At 48.3% G+C, this 18,555-nt stretch overlaps 1 protein-coding gene and 1 pseudogene across 1 annotated transcript in view; both read left to right on the forward strand.

Moving 5' to 3' along the window:
- LOC146754602 (uncharacterized) overlaps positions 1 to 18,555 on the forward strand; it is a 544,359-nt gene that overhangs the window by 388,984 nt on the left and 136,820 nt on the right. The window lies entirely within an intron of this gene.
- LOC146754605 (protein MANBAL-like) lies at positions 2,708 to 3,403 on the forward strand (annotated as a pseudogene).

The following is an 18,555-nucleotide window of genomic DNA, read 5'->3' on the forward strand; positions in this document are numbered from 1 at the left end:
GTTCTGCAGTAAAGCCAGCCAGGCCATCCTGATCCTGCAGGGTTAGGAAAGGGCACAGCAGAGCAGTCAGTGAAGAGCACAAGGCAGTGAAGTGCAGCACGAACCATTGATTGCCTGCACAGATGATCTTCTGCAGCCACCTCCATTGAGATCTGCATCCTGAGTGTGGATGGAAAGTGAAGGGAAAGGAGGAGCAAGGGATGGAGGGGCAGGAAGCGCTTCGTGCTGGCGGGAGCAGTTCCGGGCCATGGCGGCGTGGCGGCGCCGGGAAGGTGATCGGAGCTGGGAGGAGTGGGCTGTGTGTTGCCAACAGGGTCGGGCCGCGGTGCGGGGCATGGAGGGATGTCGGGGGAGGAGCTGGCGGTGCTGCGGCACGCAGAGGCAATGCGTGCGGTGCCAGCGAGTGTGTGGAGCTGAACGAAGGTGTGTAACATGTCCTTGCTCTGGCTGTCAGTGAGCGGGATGAGTTGGGGCTTCAGTTCTGTGCTGGTGTTTGTTGCTGGGACTGGCTGCCTGAGCAGAATGGGGGCAGCGAGAGGGTGGTTGGACAAGTGGCAGCATCAGGAGCACGGTCCGGTTCTGCTGTGCTGATGGTGCTGTACGGCTGTGGGTCCCCACTGAGGGTCGGTGAGGCAGCGCGGCCCCGTGTGTGTTTCAGCACAGTGTGCGGACGTGGGATGTAATCAGAGTGACTGGAATGCGAACTGAGTCAGAGGTATTACAAGGAGAGGCTCTGGATTTGAACATGGAGAGCAGAGCTGGTGTGTCCCAGCAGGCAGGCGTAGTCAGGTACCCTTTGGAGCCTGCTGTTGTTGGCGCTGAGCTCAGGAGCCCCATCAACGTGGTGCTGCATGCTGCGTATAGCAGTGCCAAGAGATTCCCTTGTCAAAGAAGGGGTAGGATGAAGGTGGCCGAGGGCCCTTTGCTCAGGGCCGGCTCCTCTGTGCCCTCTTGCTGGCCGGAGAGAAGGGCTGCTCGCTGGGCACAGGCAGTTCCTTCTGGCTCCCGTGCCGTGCCCTGTCCTCCAGCCTTCTCCTCATGCCCTGTGGAATGCCAGTGCCAGCAGTGCCAGCAGTGCGGCTGCCATGTTAGAACCCTGGCCATGTCACCTTGGTCACCGCTGCCCCACGCAACGCACTCGCCTCTTAGAGCTCCGGCCGTTGACAGCCATGTTGGGAACCAAGAGAGCGAGGCTGGAGGATTCCCAGGATTTAGGTGGGAAGATGGAGCCGGGGACCGCAGGGTCGAAGAGGAGGAGGAGGGGGCCCGCCATGACCATCAGGCAGCAGACAGGCAAGAGAGCCCGTTCCCATCACGCCTGGACCAGCCGTGTGACCCCCTCCGTGGAGCCCATGGAGGTGGATCCACCTCCTGATGAACCCATGGAGGTGGATCCACCTCCTGATGAGCCCATAGAGGTGGATCCGCCCACGACACAGCTGGCCTGGCACCACACCACCGTGCCAGGCCCCACATCCTTACCATCTCAGCTCCACCATTGCTGGTCCAGGCGCTGGGCTCCGTACTGTCTGCGTGGCCCTCGCCCCCAGCATTAGCCGTGTGGCTTCATTTAACATCATCTCCTCCTCTGAGACCTCTGAGGGCCCCTGGATCCATCTTAACCCTATTTCTATTGTTCTACACATTGTACTACAATTTTAGTGTTAAGTTTAGTTGCACTGTTAGGAGTAGGTTATTGTTAGTGTTTTTTAATTAGGAGTAGGTTATTGTTCATGTTTTAGTGTTAGCAGATGATTGTTCCTATTTTAGAGTTAGGTATAGGTTATTGTTCATGTTTTATTGTTAGGTCTAGGTTTCTGTTCCTGCTTTAGAGTTAGGCGTAGGTTACTGTTCCTACTTAGAGTTAGGTGGGGTCCTACCAGCAACTGGCAGCAAACAGTGCTCACTCGGTAAGCACACGTCTGCTTTCTCACCCAATGACATGAGTACTGCTCCATGAGTGGGGAGGTCTGTGACATCTCTGAGGGATGGGATTTGCATCTTGTGACTTTTCTGTTGCAGATTGTCGAGCTACAGAGTGTGAGTGGCTGTGAAATGCAATTGGGCTTCATGGAAACAGTCCGGAGCTGTGTCTGGAGCTTCCTGCGTGGCCATTGTAAGGTAGGTGTGCCTTACTGTAAGCGTGCTCTGAAGCAGTGTTGGTTAAGCACAGCTCACTCCTCTGTCTTCAACAGATCAGCTTTCTTCACGCTTTATTTCTGTGGCTGGCGTTGTAGAGCACAGCAGCAGCAAGACAGCAAACACGTCCACAACCAGGTACGTGAACATGGGAAACTTTAATTCTGTGAATAATACTGGTATTAATATTAATAAGGCAGTGGTCACGCATGTGTAATGGAGCTCAGGGATAGGTTTATTCTTGTCTGTTAAGCTCTTCCCTTATTTGACATCCACCCGTCCTCTCTTGCTTATCTTCCCCCCACCTGCAAGTGCAGCAGTACTGAAGGCTGAGGGGTCTTTTCCTAGGCAGGCGGACAAAGGCAACTGAAATGCAACTTTGATGTCCCTCTTTGTTCGCGAGTCAGTAGGCCCTGGATATCATCCCAGCAACTCTCTAAGTCAGCCTGGAAATGTTTGCTAGCAGGAAGTAACCCCATTGCAGTGCCTGACACTAACGATGCCATTTTTCCCCCCCCTCACAGCAGGCAGCCTCTGTGAGAGCAGTGGAGCAGCAGCTGTCTGCTCTATGGCTGCTGAACTGCATTTCTCATCACCTGAGATCCCTGAGCCCACCCTAATGGAGAACGTGCTGCGCTATGGACTCTTGTTTGGAACCCTTTTCCAGCTCCTGTGTGTGCTGGCCATCATCCTGCCAGTTTCCAAGTCCCCAAAGGCAGTAAGTAGCGCTGTGTGAGATTAATAGGAATGCTCAGGCAGTCAGCTGGGAGGGAACCGTCTGTAGCTGTTGCCTATGGCAGTGTGCCCCGGCACTGCTGAGAGTGCCGCACTTGGTTCTGTCCTTCCTTCTGCACGCCAGCAGCCTTGAGGTGCCAGCTCATCCTATCCTGCAGCTGCTGCTGAGCCCTGTGAGCTGCCAGGCAGAGGGTCCACCCTCCCAGCACGGACCGCCTTGCAAGAGAGGACTTTAGGCTCTGGTTTGCATGGGATTTTTGGGAACTAGACAAAGGTGGAGTTTCTAATGTGCCCTGAGGTCAGGAAGGCAATTTCCAGTGCTGGCCCCCAAAGCTGCTCGGTCAGGTGACTTGAGCTCTCAAAGCAGCTGTCAGCCAGTTGTTAGAAAGCTCCCTAACTGTTTCCCAATTGCTTCTTGTAGGACTTGGGGGGTTTTGAGTCTCAGACCTGAGAGACGGTGAAGAAACCCAAGGCAAGTGCTGCTCAGCTGAGCAAGAAAGCCAAGAAAGAAAGCAAAAAGAAGCGATAAGGGCTTGAGCAGGAAGGCACAAAGGACAGCAGAATCGCCTGGAATGCTTCCTCTGAGGTGCACCAAAGGACACACACTGCGTGGTCTTGTTTTCAGGCATGGCCGTGCTTTCCCTTTTGTGGACTGCGAAGAGGAACTAAGGAAACTTTAGTCATTACCAGTATCCCAATTATTTGATTTCATATTGAAATGTATTTTGGATGCATTTAGCATCTCTTTGTTGCAAATTAAAGCAAAACAAACATATGAATAGTGGTGCTGCCTCTTTCATTAGCAGCTCAAAATGCGCCTGGCTAGGGCTGGCAATCACAGAGCCATGAAGTGGTCGGCTTCACGTCCCTCCCTGGAAATGGAGCTGCTTGTCCCACGTTTCCGTGTTGGTGTTCCCAACTGGTGGCCTTTCAGCCCATCTGGAACTGCTGGCGATGGACTGTGAGCATCCCCTGTTCTCCAAGGGCCGAGAGAAACAAAAGTGGCATGGGAGGAAGAAAGGTGTCCCTGCGCCTTGAGCTTGTCTCTCTTCTGTACTTCTGTAGATACTGTATATCTAGTGCTTGTTCTTTGAGAATGATGACCTCTTTGTTAGGTGTGGGGTTTCTGGCCCTCATTTGTCCTATTAATGTGATAGAACTGACAAGCTTGTTTGTGTTTAGGTTGTTTATATGCTCTATTTCTTATTTTCTCCGTATATGCACTGTCCCCATGATTTCCTGTGCATGTGATTAATTCACATGACAATAAACAAAAGAGACACTCTCCATTTCTTAGGAATGATGCTTAGGTTCAGGTACAGATGAGCTTCTTTGTTTTAGAGGCTTCAGGCTTTGGAGACTACCTTGGTTCGAACAGCAGAAGGCATCAGTGTTCACTTCTCAGCAGCACCAATCTACAAACCTGAGTAATAGCTGCTTGTTGCTCTGTTTCTGCAGAGCCTCGCTGCTCCCCGTGCACTGATTACAGCCTTTGGAAAGGCAGCCAACTCACTTTCCTTGGGAAACCACACAGATGTGAACTATAATAGCCCAGTGACTTTAGAGATGATTGAACAGGACTCTTTGATTAAAGGATACTGTCAGATGCATGTCTGCCCCTCTATTATCTGGTGCTCTGTGTTGGGAGCTTGAAGCTAGCAGATCTTGCTCTGGCATTTTCTGTGTGTCCTTTTCCAGTTGGCAAGCTCTGACTGCTAGAACCCAAGATGCTAAAGCAATATTTAGACTCAAATGCATTTAATGAAAATAGGCAATCTGTGTGTGTGCGCTTTCTCCAATGAGACTGGTGCTGTTCCCTCGTGTCTTTACCAGATAACTAGACTTTATTTCCCATGGCTGAAATATGATCTGTCATCTGCCTGAAGGAAACAAACTTTATAGCTTAGGATTCCTTGTTAGTCCAGGTGAAAAGAGCTTTGCCTTCGGTGCCCTGCCTGGATTTTGGTCTTGGTGTAAAGGCTCTGAACGTAACATTCTGACTGCTGTTTTGAGGCTTACCTTTTGTCTCACACATGATAAGGAAGAAAATTTGGCAGAAATACTTTTTCAGTGGTTTAATACATGCTGGTGATTCTGTGATATCTTCTCCTTTTTCTGGTGTGAATAATTGTTGTTTAGTGTTGGTTTTTGTCCTGCTGTTAAAATGGGGGTGTTTTTTTTCTACAAAGCCTGATTTGTGTGCCCCGGTGGCGCAAGTGGTAGGAATGCCGCGTTGCAACACCGGAGGCCCTGGGTTCGAATCCCCCCCTGTGGCGCAAGTGGTAGAAGTGCCGCTCTGCTACACAGGAGGCTCGAATTCCGGGGGGTTGGACACAATGATCTCTAAGGTCCCTTCCAACCCGCACGAGACTATGATACTATGATGATACTCTGATTTAGGCACTTAAGCTTATAACAACCTCTGTGGTAACAGGCTGTGTGTGGATTCACACTCATCCAGAAACACATGCAGAGGAAGCAGGGATGGTGCTGTTCAAGTCTTACTAAATGTAGGCTCAGCCTGATATAGATGCATTCCAGCGGAAATACCCAGCACTTACGTATTTTTGCTTTCACATAAATGCCTGAAATGAGCTGGGCATCAGCCAGTTGTTAGAAAGCTCCCTGACTGTTTCCAAATTGCTTCTTGCAGGACTCAGAGAGCTTTGAGTCTAAGACTTGGGAGACGGTGAAGAAACCCAAGGCAAGTGCTGCTCAGCTGAGCAAGAAATCCAAGAAGGAAAGCAAAAGGAAATGATAAGGGCTTGAGCAGGAAGGCACAAAGGACAGCAGAATCGCCTGGAATGCTTCCTCAGAGGTGCACCAATGGCAACGGACTGCGTGGTCTGTTTTTCAGGCATGGCTGTGCTTTCCCTTTCATGAACTGCGGAGAGGAACTAAGGAAGTTGGAAGGGAAGGGCTTCCAATGCATTAGCAGCAAAGAGGACTTCACCTATTTGGGACTTGATATATGGTAAGAGCTGGAGACACTGCATTCCTTCAGGGTCTGTCTCTTCAGGGCCAGGGACGGTCCAGTGTTAGCCTGAAATATGGCTAGATGGGACTGGAGAGAGGTGGTGTCATAGCCACAGAGTCTCTGTAAGGCATCTGGAGCTTCCAGATGCCAGCTCACTGCTTGGTTTGTTTGATCATGAATGAGTCAACGGGAGGAAAACCTGCTGTGTTAGGTGCCACAGGGCTTACAGTGGCTTTGAAGAAAAGGGTTCTGTGGTGGGGCTGCAAGTCTGCCATCCTTTTGCATACACAGACTGACATCCTCAATTGACAAATGCATTGTGAGCCCAGGTCCGGCAGCAGTGCTGTGCTGTGTCTGTTCTCTACCAGAAGCCTAACAGCACATTTGCTGGAACCATCAGTGTGAGAAGGACCGCGTTTGCTTATCTCCCTTGCTGTTGGTGGATGAGTCAGGTGGGCAGCATGAGGAGAACAGAACAAAGCATGCAAGACAAAAGCACTCCGAAGTTGCTTGGAGATCTCAGGACAAAGAAACATGACAAAAATATCTCACACCAATTACATATAATCTTTGTTTCAAATTAAAACAAAAATAACTTTTTAAAAGTCATGCTGCCTCTTTCTGTGTGTTTACTATGAAAGCTGCTGGAGCTCTGTAGAAACACAAGGACATCCATGGCCTGTTCACGAGAGTGACCCGTTTAGGGGAGGCCATTCAGCTCCTTCGATCTGTGTGAAGGTGGTTGGCTCATACTTTCAGGCATGCGTGTGTCCGTGCTTGACTTGGAAGCAGCAAAATGTCTGCCAGAACACCTCCACCTTCCTGGAAAGAGGAAACGGTGCAATGTCTTAATTAATTTGCCTCTCATGAGGGATATTGGCTCCAAGAGCCCCCGTGGAGGTAGCAAAATAAAGGCAGTGTTTGTTAATAGGAGCGGGGGATTAGATGGGGATTCAGTCGATTGATAATGGGGATTTCTGTAGGCTCCCTGGCAAGTGTAGCTGTAGCAGGGAGCTGCCTGGCAGCCACTTGGGCTGCAGGAGGAGCGGTGAGCTGGGTGAGCTCTGGCTGGTGTTACTTGGTTCCCTCCCCAGAAGAGGAAAGGAAAGAAAGACTGTGCGGTAAGTCCTCAAATTCCCAGGCATCTATCTCAAGCAGTTTTTCTCTTCCATTTTTGACTGTTCAAGCAGGTCTCCCTCTCTGACCACACGCCGTCCTGCTCACAGTGCATCCTTGTGCTCCTGCAGTGCAAGCTGCATGATCTCTTGAGGCAGGTTAATAAGCAGCTTGTGACCCGAGTTCCAGTTCACATAGTTCAATTAAATCCCAATTAATCCTGCTCAGACCTAATTTACTTTCATTCTCATACATATGCTTCTCTCTGCTTTAGAGATGCTCTCTGCTGATGTTCCCCACTGGCAGCAGTGGAATAGCCAAGGCTGTCTGTGAAGAGAACCAATACTTCCTTCTTGCTGCTCTGGAAGTTTTGAAGCCAAGATTCTTTCCCAGCCTGGTGTAAAGAACATGAAAAGAGCCCTTTGGTGCCTGGGTGCCAGGGAGGGTCGAGTCTCCGTGTGGTGATACTTAAGGAGAAAGCAATGAGGCTGTAGGAGGGGAGGAGGTGGTCGCTGCCTCTGTTCATGGAGGTAGTTCTTCCAGGAAGGTGTTCTGTTGCTCACAGCGTGTTCCTGCAGGGATCAAGATGACTGTATTGATTTTGTTTGCTTCTGAATCTCATGAAGCATCAGACTGACTGCAGCGAGGAAGTGGGATGATGAATGGAGAGTGCTGGCGTTTGGATTCTCTCCGCTTGTTTGGTGATGAGGTTGGCTGCCAGGTTTGGTGCTCTGAAAGGATCTGACCCTCCTCATCCTCAGACCAGAAGGGACGATTTGGCTGGTGCCGTCCCATAAGAGATACGGAAGCAAACCAGTGTGGCTTTGAGCAGTTCTTCTAAGTTTATGGAGTGGTTTTGTGTCTTTTGTTAAGTGGATCAGAGCAGTCGCTGGTCAAAACGTCCCTTGTTTGGGCTGGCAATTACAGGGTGATGATCCTGTTGGTTTCGCATCTCTTCCTTTAAATTCAGCTGCTTTTCCCATCTTTCATTCTTGGTCTTCCCAACTTCACCGCCCACCTCGATCTGTCACCACATATCAGTGCTGTGCAGTCCCCACCTCTGATGATGTTCACTTCCTTCCCCTCAGCTTGTGGGGTTTCACTCGGAGCCTGAAGGCACTTGTGTGGCTCTGGAGCTTTCTGCACCCTGTGTGAACAGCAGCTGGCTGCAGCCAAAGGCCCTCAGACTGCAGCTGAAGCAGAGCCCAGTTGATTCTTGCACAGCCTGGGTCCAACCCACCTGCCAAACACAGAACCATGCTGCTGTGTGAGAGCCTCCAGGCTGGAGAGAAGGATCCCAGCATTAGTCCCCCTGCTTGGCAAACCTAAACCAGCCCTAAGCTCATAACCATGAGTTCCTGATGCTGGCCATGCTAATTGCTTGCTGTCACACCCACACTCTTTGCAAGTCTGCCAAGCTCAGTGATTGTAAAATGATAGAATTCCTGAGCTGGATGGTCCCTGCGAGGACCACTGAGTCCAGCTCCTGGCTGCACGCTTCAATGGCTCCAGGTGGGGATGGCAAAAAGCTGCTTGAGTGAAAAGATCAGAGCAAAGGGCTCTGCTGCGTCTGTCTGCGACTCAAACACCACCATTGTGTTATTCATAGTAATAATTCCTACAAATATAGTTGGAATTTGCAGCGAGCAAAGTGCAGCTCGCCTCAGGAACAGAATCAAACGGTGGCACAGTCTGGAGCACATACCTCTGCCTGTTTTGCTGTTGCCTGGGAAGATTGCAGCTTGATGACGTCCAACAGCAAGGCAGTTCTCCTTCAGCACGTATCTTCTGAACTCACAAGCACCTCTGCACTACAGAGTGGCCCTGTGTTAAACAAGGATGTCCGTCATTCACACTGGTTTCAGATCTGACATTCCTCTCCTAGCACCCAGGACCAATGCTTAGTCACTTCCCCGTGAGGAGGAATGACTTAGCATTAGGTAGTAGATGAGAACAGGATTCTTTCCTATGTTGCTCCCTTCAAAGATCAATAACCACATGCCGCACGTAGGTAACAAGAGCCAAACAGGAGCCATTCCATCCCAGACTACACCTGCAGATGTCTCCACAAGGTCTGTGTGAAGAGTCTCACAGCTGAAGGCCCTGGGACTGCTCTTCCTCTTTCCAAACACATGGTAGCTGAGGAAAGCTCCCTATTAGCTGAAGAGACCAATTTCAGGACCTTTACTGACTGGAGGAGCCACTGTGGGACACAGGTGTCCTCTCCCACTCACCCTCTCTCCACAGCCGGCCATGGAGCAGCTCTTGAAAAGATGGCGGAGCTGTCTAAATCAAACCCTAGCACTGACTACATAAACAAATACATGGACTAGCTGCATGAAGAGCAAGCAGCAGACATTGCAACAGCAAGTCAAATGCAACCTCAAAGATTTACTAACAGAGTCAAAATGCTACATTTCCATGGGAAGCCTAGAACAGATTGACTCAGGTGTGACAGTGGCTCCCAAGGCGGTTCTGCTCCACACATTGCTGGTGCACTTGCTAAGACACCTCATCTTTGTCTTTGGACACTGGGAAAAGGGGAAAACATATTTTGCTACTGGTATGTCATTCTTGGGAATGGGAAAGAAAGTGAGTGTGGGACTTGGGTCACATCACTGCAGCCTATGGAGACCCTTTGGGTGTGTAGCTGCCCTGCAGCACAGCACTGCCACTCCGCTGCTCCAACAACACCTACAGCAGCTGTGCACATAAGGATGGCAGATTACAGGGAGTGCCATGCGGGTGCTGCAGGGCTTCATCCCCTAACCCTGCAGTGATATATCAGCAGTGCCCAGCTGGCTTTGCTGCACATTGTTATCACCCGAGAGTCTGAAGACTTGGGGGAAAAGCTCAGCAGCTGCACAGCTGCCGAGGTTCCATGTCATGCCCTGGCCTGCACACAGCCCGGCTCTCCCCGCTCTGCTCTCCCAGTGTTTCCCGCAGCCCCTGTGTTGTGACCAACACAAGCGGGGCTCGGGCCCAACGTCCGCTCACATCCCCAGCAGGCAGAAATATCACCCGACAGAATCCCAGCCTACCTGCAACCCCCAGCAGCAGTTCAATCCTTCATTTCTACACTTGTGCTTCGTAACACCAAACCAATAACAACAGGACGAGCATCTATTTGAGTCATTTTATAAAAGTATTTGACTTACAGAGATATTGTTACAGTCACCTGAGTATTGGAAATTACAATACAAGGAAATTTCCACAATGAATTTCATACAGTATTTTACCATCCAGTGCTGCTGGATGTTCATGTCCTTGTTCAATAGAGCATATATACACAAACAGTGATGCTGGAAGAAAATGAAGACACCACAAGAATCAGGGGCTGCAGATACCAACAGAACCAAGAGCTGAATTCACAGACAGAGCGCAGCACGTCAGAATGATGCAAACAAGACAATTTTAAAAGGCTTTTCTCTTTCAGTTTTTTTTTTTCTTTTTCTGGAATAGAAACACATTAAAATATCAGCTCCAGCTGCTTGATCAGATGAAGACATGGCACATTTACTGTGCAGCTTCATATAGGAACACCTGAGCTACCTGGAGCAATAAGGCTTTGTCAATTTGTCCATCATCAGCTCAGCATCTCATTCAGTTTTTCATGTCATTTTCATAAGGCAAAAATCGAAACAGAAGTTATTTTCATGCTTGAGAATTGGGATTAATTGGCAGCTACATACAAGTATGTATTTGTTATGCAGTATGAATTCACACAGACCAGGTTGCTCAAGCAGTGCTGGGAGCAGTAAAGTCATTCATCTCAGCTGGAAGTCCAGTATTACCTGGGGTAGCAGATGCTGTGGGGTTATCCACAGCATCCACGGGATGTTTCCAAAACATAAAGAACAGCAAAGTGTACCAATGGTTCATAGGAACAACGTTTTATTTCTACAGAAAATGCTATAGAAAAACCAAAAGACTTAACAGAATCACAGAATCACAGAATTGTAGGGGTTGGAAGGGACCTCTAGAGATCATCGAGTCCAACCCCCCTGCCAAAGCAGGCTCCCTACACCATGTCACACAGGAAGGCGTCCAGGCGGGTCTTGAATATCTCCAGAGAAGGAGACTCCACCACATCCCTGGGCAGCCTGTTCCAGTGCTCCGTCACCCTCACTGTAAAGAAGTTCTTCCGCACATTTGTGCGGAACTTCCTATGCTGTACTTTCATCCCATTACCCCTAGTCTTATCCCCACGCACTACTGAAAAGAGACCAGCCTCGCCACTATGGCTCCCACACCTCAGGTATTTATAAACCTGGATCAAGTCCCCTCTCAGCCTTCTTTTTTAAGGCTAAACAGACCCAGTACCCTAAGTCTCTCCTCATAGGGGAGATGCTCCAGGCCCTTCACCATCTTAGTGGCCCTCCGCTGGACTCTTTCCAAGAGATCCCTGTCTTTTTTGTACTGGGGAGCCCAGAACTGGACACAGTATTCCAGATGAGGCCTCACCAGGGCAGAGTAGAGGGGGAGGATCACCTCCTTCGACCTGCTGGACACGCTCTTTTTAATACACCCCAGTATGCCATTGGCTTTTTTGGATACAAAGGCACACTGCTGGCTCATGGTTAATCTGTCGTCTACCAGGACGCCCAGGTCCCTCTCAGCAGAGCTCCTCTCCAGCAGGTCTTCCCCCAGCCTGTAGTGGTGAATGTAATTATTTCTACCCAGGTGAAAGACTCTACACTTGCTTTTGTTAAACCTCATCCGGTTTCTTACTGCCCAGCTCTCCAGCCTGTCCAGGTCTCGCTGAATGGCAGCACAGCCTTCAGGCGTGTCAGCCAATCCTCCCAACTTCGTGTCATCAGCAAACTTGCTGAGGGTGGTCACTATCCCCTCATCAAGGTCGTTGATGAAGATGTTGAACAAGACCGGACCCAGTACAGACCCCTGGGGGACACCACTAGTTACAGGCCTCCAGCCAGACACCGCACCGCCAATGACAACCCTCTACACTCTGCCAGTCAGCCAATTCTCAACCCACTTCACCATCCACTCATCTATCCCATACTTCCTCAGCTTTGTTATAAGGATGTCATGGGGGACAGTATCAAAAGCCTTACTGAAATCAAGGTAGACTACATCTACCACCCTCCCCCTGTCCACCCAGCTAGTGACATCTTCATAAAAGGCCACCAGGTTGGTCGAGCACGACCTACCCTTGGTGAACCCATGCTGAGTACTCATGATAACCTCCTTATCACCCAGTTGTCTGGAGATGGCATCCAGCACAAGCTGTTCCATCACCTTCCCTGGGACAGAGGTGAGGCTGACTGGCCTATAGTTACCCGGGTCTTCCTTCTACCCTTTTTGAAGACTGGAGTGACATTGGCCGTCCTCCAGTCTTCAGGCACCTCCCCAGTTCTCCAAGACCTCTGAAAGATTACAGAGAGCGGCTCAGCAACGACTTCCGCCAGCTCTCTCAGCACCCGCGGATGCACCCCATCAGGTCCCATGGATTTATGGACCTTAATGTTTCCTAGGCACTCACGGACCACCTCTTCCCTGACTAAAGGGAAATCTCCCATTCCCCAGACTCTCTCATCAACCTCCAGGGTCTTGGATTCCTGAGGGAGAGCTCTTTCACTAAAGACAGAAGCAAAGAAGGCATTCAGTATTTCCTCCTTCTCAGCATCCCCTGTTACCAGAGCGCCCCCCTCACCTAGTATGGGGCCCACATTCTCCCTAGCCTTCCTTTTGCTGTTAACGTATTTAAAAAAGCCTTTTTTATTATTCTTTATCTCCTTAGCTAGATTCAACTCCAGGTGGGCTGTGGCCTTCCTGGTTGCATCTCTGCAGTCCCTGACTACATTCTTGTATTGTTCCCAAGTGGTCAGACCCTTCTTCCACATATCATGTACTTTCTTCTTTCCGTGGAGCTTGCACATGAGCTCCTTACTCATCCACGCAGGTCTCCTTGCACCTTTTCCCGATTTCTTAGTCACAGGGACGCACCGATCCTGAGCTTGGAAGAAGAGCCGTTTAAACGCTAACCAGCTCTCACAGGCCCCCTTGCCTTCTAGCACCCTGGCCCACGGGATAGCCCCAAGTAGGTCCCGAAGGAGATCAAAGTTGGCTCTCCTAAAGTCCAGGGTAGCAATCCTACTTTTTGCTTTGCTTCCTCCACTCAGGATCTCGAACTCCACCATCTCATGGTCACTACATCCCAAGCTGCCCCCAACTTTTACTTCCTTAACAAGTCCTTCCTTATTGGTGAGAATAAGGTCCAGCAATGCCCCACCCCGCGTCGGTTCCTCTACCACCTGCATCAGGAAGTTATCTTCAATGCACTGCAAGAATTGTCTGGACCGCGCATGCCTGGCCGTGTTGGTCGTCCAGCAAATATCTGGATAATTGAAATCCCCCATAAGTACCAGTGCCTGGGAGCGTGCCGCTACTTCCAGTTGCTTATGGAAGGCCTCATCAACCTCCTCCTCCTGATCAGGAGGCCTGTAGTACACACCCGCAACAGTGTCCCCTTTGCCAGCCTGGCCCTTGATTCTCACCCACAAGCTCTCAACTTCTACATTACTCTCGCCCAGGTGGAGTTCAATACATTCTAGCTGCTCTCTCACATAAAGAGCAACTCCACCACCCCGCCTTGCCAGCCGATCTTTCCTAAAAAGCACATAGCCCTCCATGACAACATTCCAGTCATGCGAGCTGTCCCACCACGTCTCCGTGATCGCAATGAGATCATGGCCACTTGACCGCACACAGAGCTCCAATTCTTCCTGTTTATTCCCCCTGCTTCGCGCGTTGGTATACAGGCACTTGAGAGAGGCAGCATCTCCCCACCCCTCTCCATGCCTTTTAACTCCATTGTCTGCACCCAGCGAGCTCTGCTTTGAGTCTTGAACTGCCGCCTCAGACCCAGCGGCCCTCGTTTTGTCCCCTTCCCCCATCCTACCTAGTTTAAACACCTGTCAATAAGTCCTGACAGTTCCTCAGCTAGAACCCTCTTACCCATTTGAGACAGGCCGCTTCCATCTGCCGCTGTCATGCCAGGTGCCGAATAAATTGCCTCATGATCAAAAAAACCAAGACTCCTATGTCTGCACCAACTCTTTAACCATTTGTTTAAGAGGTGGGTTTTTAGGCCCAACTCAGTATCCCTCCCTGCCACTGAAGGTACAGATGCAATAACCACTTGCACACCTGTTCCTTCGATTACCCGCCCCAGTCCCCTGAAATCATCTTTGAGAGCTTTCAGGCTTTTTTTACTAACTTCTTCACTGCCAGCCTGAACTACCAGCAGGGGATAGTAATCAGAAGGGCAGATCAGACTGGGAAGTCTCCCAGCAATGTCCCTGACCCGTGCCCCGGGGAGGGAGCACACCTCCCTGCGGGTAGGGTCAGGCCGGCATATAGGGCCTTCCATTCCTTGCAGAAGGGAGTCACCTATGACGACTACCCTTCTATCCTTCCGTGTGGAAGAAGTTTTGAGGTGCGGGTGTGTCCGCTTCCCCCGAGGCACCCTCACAGGTGGGGCTGATTCCACATCTGTATTCACCTCTCCCTCGGGTTCCAGGGCCGCAAATCTATTTTGCAGAGGCACCTGTGACTTGTTGGCTTACAAAACAAAACGTGTAAGTAAACATTATTTCAGACTTCAAGAACGTCGCCAATTGAACACACTGGCAGGTTTACTTTCCTGCTTGGCCAAATGCAGCGTTTCACAGACTGCTTTTCCCATCTGACTCTTAGTTTGCAGTACATTAAAGTAAGTTCTGGTGCTTGGGATATCCAGCCCCCTTTCCCCATCCAATACAGCAGGAAAGACACAAACACGCCACTTAAATTAAAGAAAGAAAACAAGGAGGAAATGGAATCCGAGACTGCAAAAATATATACAAGCATTTATCTTTTTCCTGAACTAAACATTTCAACCATAACAATATTCAACAGCCGTACCCTATAGAACTAGGGCTAAGGCTATTTCAATTAGAACTGCTTTGTGTTTTAAAAATATAGGGCTGAAAGCCTTTTGGGTGATATTTATACATCCACGGCATGTCTAGGTTCCTTATGTGAATCAGAAATCATTATGCAGAACATAAACTAGTTGTCTTAGCTTAATCTTGCATTATCCTGTTTAATTTCATCTCTCCTGTAAATATGTTAGATAACTAGGTTTCACTGTCAGAATTAACATAAACAGATTATTCATAAGGCTTTTTTCTTCTCCTTCTGAGCTGTATACGGTAAAATACCCATCCAGTGTTTTGGAATAGGCAGATCTTCCTCCTAGTAAAACTGTGAAGCAAGAATAGCTTTCACCGCCAGTGAGAAGGTTTATGAAAGTGCTCGGTAGAAATCCAGAGTTTACGTGGATAAAACCTCAGGATAACATCCATTTACTTACACGCTACTATTGTTAAATAATCCAAGTCAAGTCTACTTTACTATGAAGTGTGCAACAAGCAGAAGAAGCGAAGAAGAACATCACACTGAGTTCACATTCTTCAAGGTGCAAATCGCAGCTATTCCTGCCCAAAACCTTCTGTTTCTTCAGTTGCAAATAACAGCTTTTCCTTCAGCTGCTCATAATTCTTATAGGCTGGAAGGTCCAAGCGATTGAAACTGAAAACAAAGAGAAACCTTAAGTATTGAACAACAGTTTAATCCATTAGGAACACAGGCATATGAACTGTCCTGTTCAGAAGGAAGACTGCATTTGTACCCTCTAAAACACCTGTATCTTGACATTCATTTGTCTATGAAAGTGAGAGTTAAAGCACAACAAGCACCTGAGCAGCGATAACTTTCCAGAACTGGCAATGTATTTAGCAACAAGTCTCAGCTAATCTCTCTTCTGTATCTGAAACTTAAAATCTGAGCATCTTCACAAAGCACCAGCATAACTGAGAAACTGAGCAGAAGCTACATTTTCTCCAGCCAAGAGGAAGCATGAGCGTGGCTATTTATTTTCATTGCCAAGATCGAGCGTGGTGATAATGAAAGATCAATCCCAAACTCTTTAAAAAAAGGACAGCCTTAAGTACTAAAAGTAGCTTTACGTTTTTAGTGGTGTGCAAATCCATGGCGTTTACAATGGAATCAGCTCCACAACAAAACTGCTTTTCAGAAGTTCAACTATTAGTCAGCAGAGCTTACTGCCATAACCCAGTGTTTTGCTTTCACACAGTCTCAGACACTTCCATAACACACCCACTTCCTAAAATCTCAAAGTAGATTTCCATCCATAAGAACAGAACCACAGCAGAGTTTGATCCTTCGTACTTACCAGGTGTGAATTCCAGGTAACCAGTTTTCCTTTCCAACTTTCTCAATGCAAAATTTTTGGGGTCTGTTGCTCCCTGTACAAAAATCAAACAATGAATTCTTAGGTCGAACTGCCCATGTATACCAGTAGGCAATACATGACAACAGCGCGTGAAAACAAGACTATAACTACTTGCAGAGCACAAAGACATTTGTCTCTCACTACATCCCTCTGAAGAAATCCACGTAGTGAAATGCATAAATATGAAGCGGTTTTCAAAGAAACTCAACCACTGAATCACATCATTGGTTTGGTACTGGAAAGAATCTCTGGAGTTTACCTAGTCCTTCCACTCTGAGCAAGCAGGGATACCCAGAGCAGGCTGCCCTGCCAGGACCACGTCCAAACCATGGATCAAGTCACTGATGCAAGGCGTGTTCACATTCCCTCCATTCATTTTTCTGTCACAGCTCTACCAATATGCAAGACTCAGAAAAGATTCCACATATATTCATTAAAAAATACACTTAAAAACACAGTTTGGTCCTTATTAAGAAAAAAGGAAATAACATGAGCATAAAATGCATTAAAGAGGGCTCGTTACCCGTGAGGTCAGCAAATCCTCCCACTGGTAATCTGCACGTTCCAGTAACGAACTGTAGAAGTCTCATTCTCTTCTCATTATCTATTTCTTTCACAAACTGAAAGATAATGTGTCCAGGTGTGGAGCCCTCAGTACAAAAAAGATATGGAGATTTTGGAAAGGGTCCAGAGGAGGGCCACAAAGATGATCAGGGGGCTGGAGCACCTCCCCTATGAGGACAGGCTGAGGGAGTTGGGTTTGTTCAGCCTGGAGAAGAGAAGGTTGCAGGGTGACCTCATTGCAGCCTTTCAGTTCCTGAAGGGAACTTACTCCCAGAAGGGGAGTAAACTCTTCGAAAAGGTTGATAATAGCAGGACTAGGGGAAATGGTTTTAAGTTGAAAGAGGGAAGATTTAGGTTGGATGTTAGGGGAAAGTTCTTTACTAGAAGAGTGGTTAGGTCCTGGAACAGGCTGCCCAGTGAGGTTGTGGATGCCCCGTCCTTGGAGGTGTTCAAGACCAGGTTGGACGGGGCCCTGGGCAACCTGATCTAGTAAAGGCATATGTTTGGTGGCCCTGCTAGGCAGGGGGGTTGGAACTACATGATCCTTGAGGTCCCTTCCAACCCGGGTGATTCTGTGTGATTCTGTGTGTGATAATAATTAACACTGATGTAAAGTTTAATATTTATGTGATCACTTCCCCATCACCCCTAGGACAGCTGGATTAGCAGTTATCATTTACATTTACATGCTACTTATCTGTTGAGTAATTCTGACTGTTGCTCACTAAGCTGTAGCTGTGTTCTTGTGAGGAAAAAAGAAGTCTACAAACCTGCCAGATCCACAGTATCTTTCTGCTGGTTCTGGTTTCATGCTGGTAGATGGTATTGCCTCTGCCAGTCATTCAGATCAATTTCTTGCATTCCGCATGGGAGCACCTTTAGGGAAGAAAAAGGATCATGAACATGGAAACTACAAGCTACTACTTTGCTTCTACAGCAAGACTATTGTACTTAAATACTACTGTACTTCAAAGACCCGCAATCACAGTACGCTTGGTTTTAATATTAAACTCTTAAACTTCCACAGCAAATAACATCCGTTCACAAAGAAAATGTAGAGTGGCAACAAAGGAGATACCCCAGTCATGAAAATGAATGTATTTAGACACATAAACCATACTTTCTCATTGCCTAACTGTACCATTCTGTGCTAGAAATACGATGTTCTGCTGCAGAGTATAATTTGCAGAGACCAAAAGCAGCTAAAACCTGCTCCACTCTGTAATTTGACCATCTGCTGATATTTGGTTCTTATCTTCCTTGCTTTCCAACTGTTCACTCTTTAAACACACGCAAATCACATGGTCAAGGATTACAAAAACACTGTTAGCCAAAAAATTTATGCTGGCAGAATCTTAACGTTAGAAATGTGTCTAAGTTGGTTGCAAAGAAGAAAGTGAAGAACAACACAGTAACCAAATATTAACAGATACATAAGGGTTCTCTCACACATCCTGAAAGCAGAACCGCCAGCCTTAATGAACTCTGCTCTTCAGACTCTGACTGAAATTCAAGTATTACGTGTAGCAGCCTGGATCTGGCAATAGTCATAGAACCCTTTACCTCCAGCTCCTTAGCATCAAAGGACCTCAGATACTGCTGGGGCAGAATTTCATTGAAGCCTTCAAAAGAAGCTTGTGTCTGTTCCTCAGTGCCTCAGGAAAGTCTCCATTCTGCTACCAGCCTGGAAAAGACACAGAAGGAT

Source organism: Coturnix japonica, chromosome W, assembly GCF_054131305.1.
Source record: "Coturnix japonica strain WE chromosome W, WE-NBRP24, whole genome shotgun sequence".
NCBI classification, from domain to species: domain Eukaryota; kingdom Metazoa; phylum Chordata; class Aves; order Galliformes; family Phasianidae; genus Coturnix; species Coturnix japonica.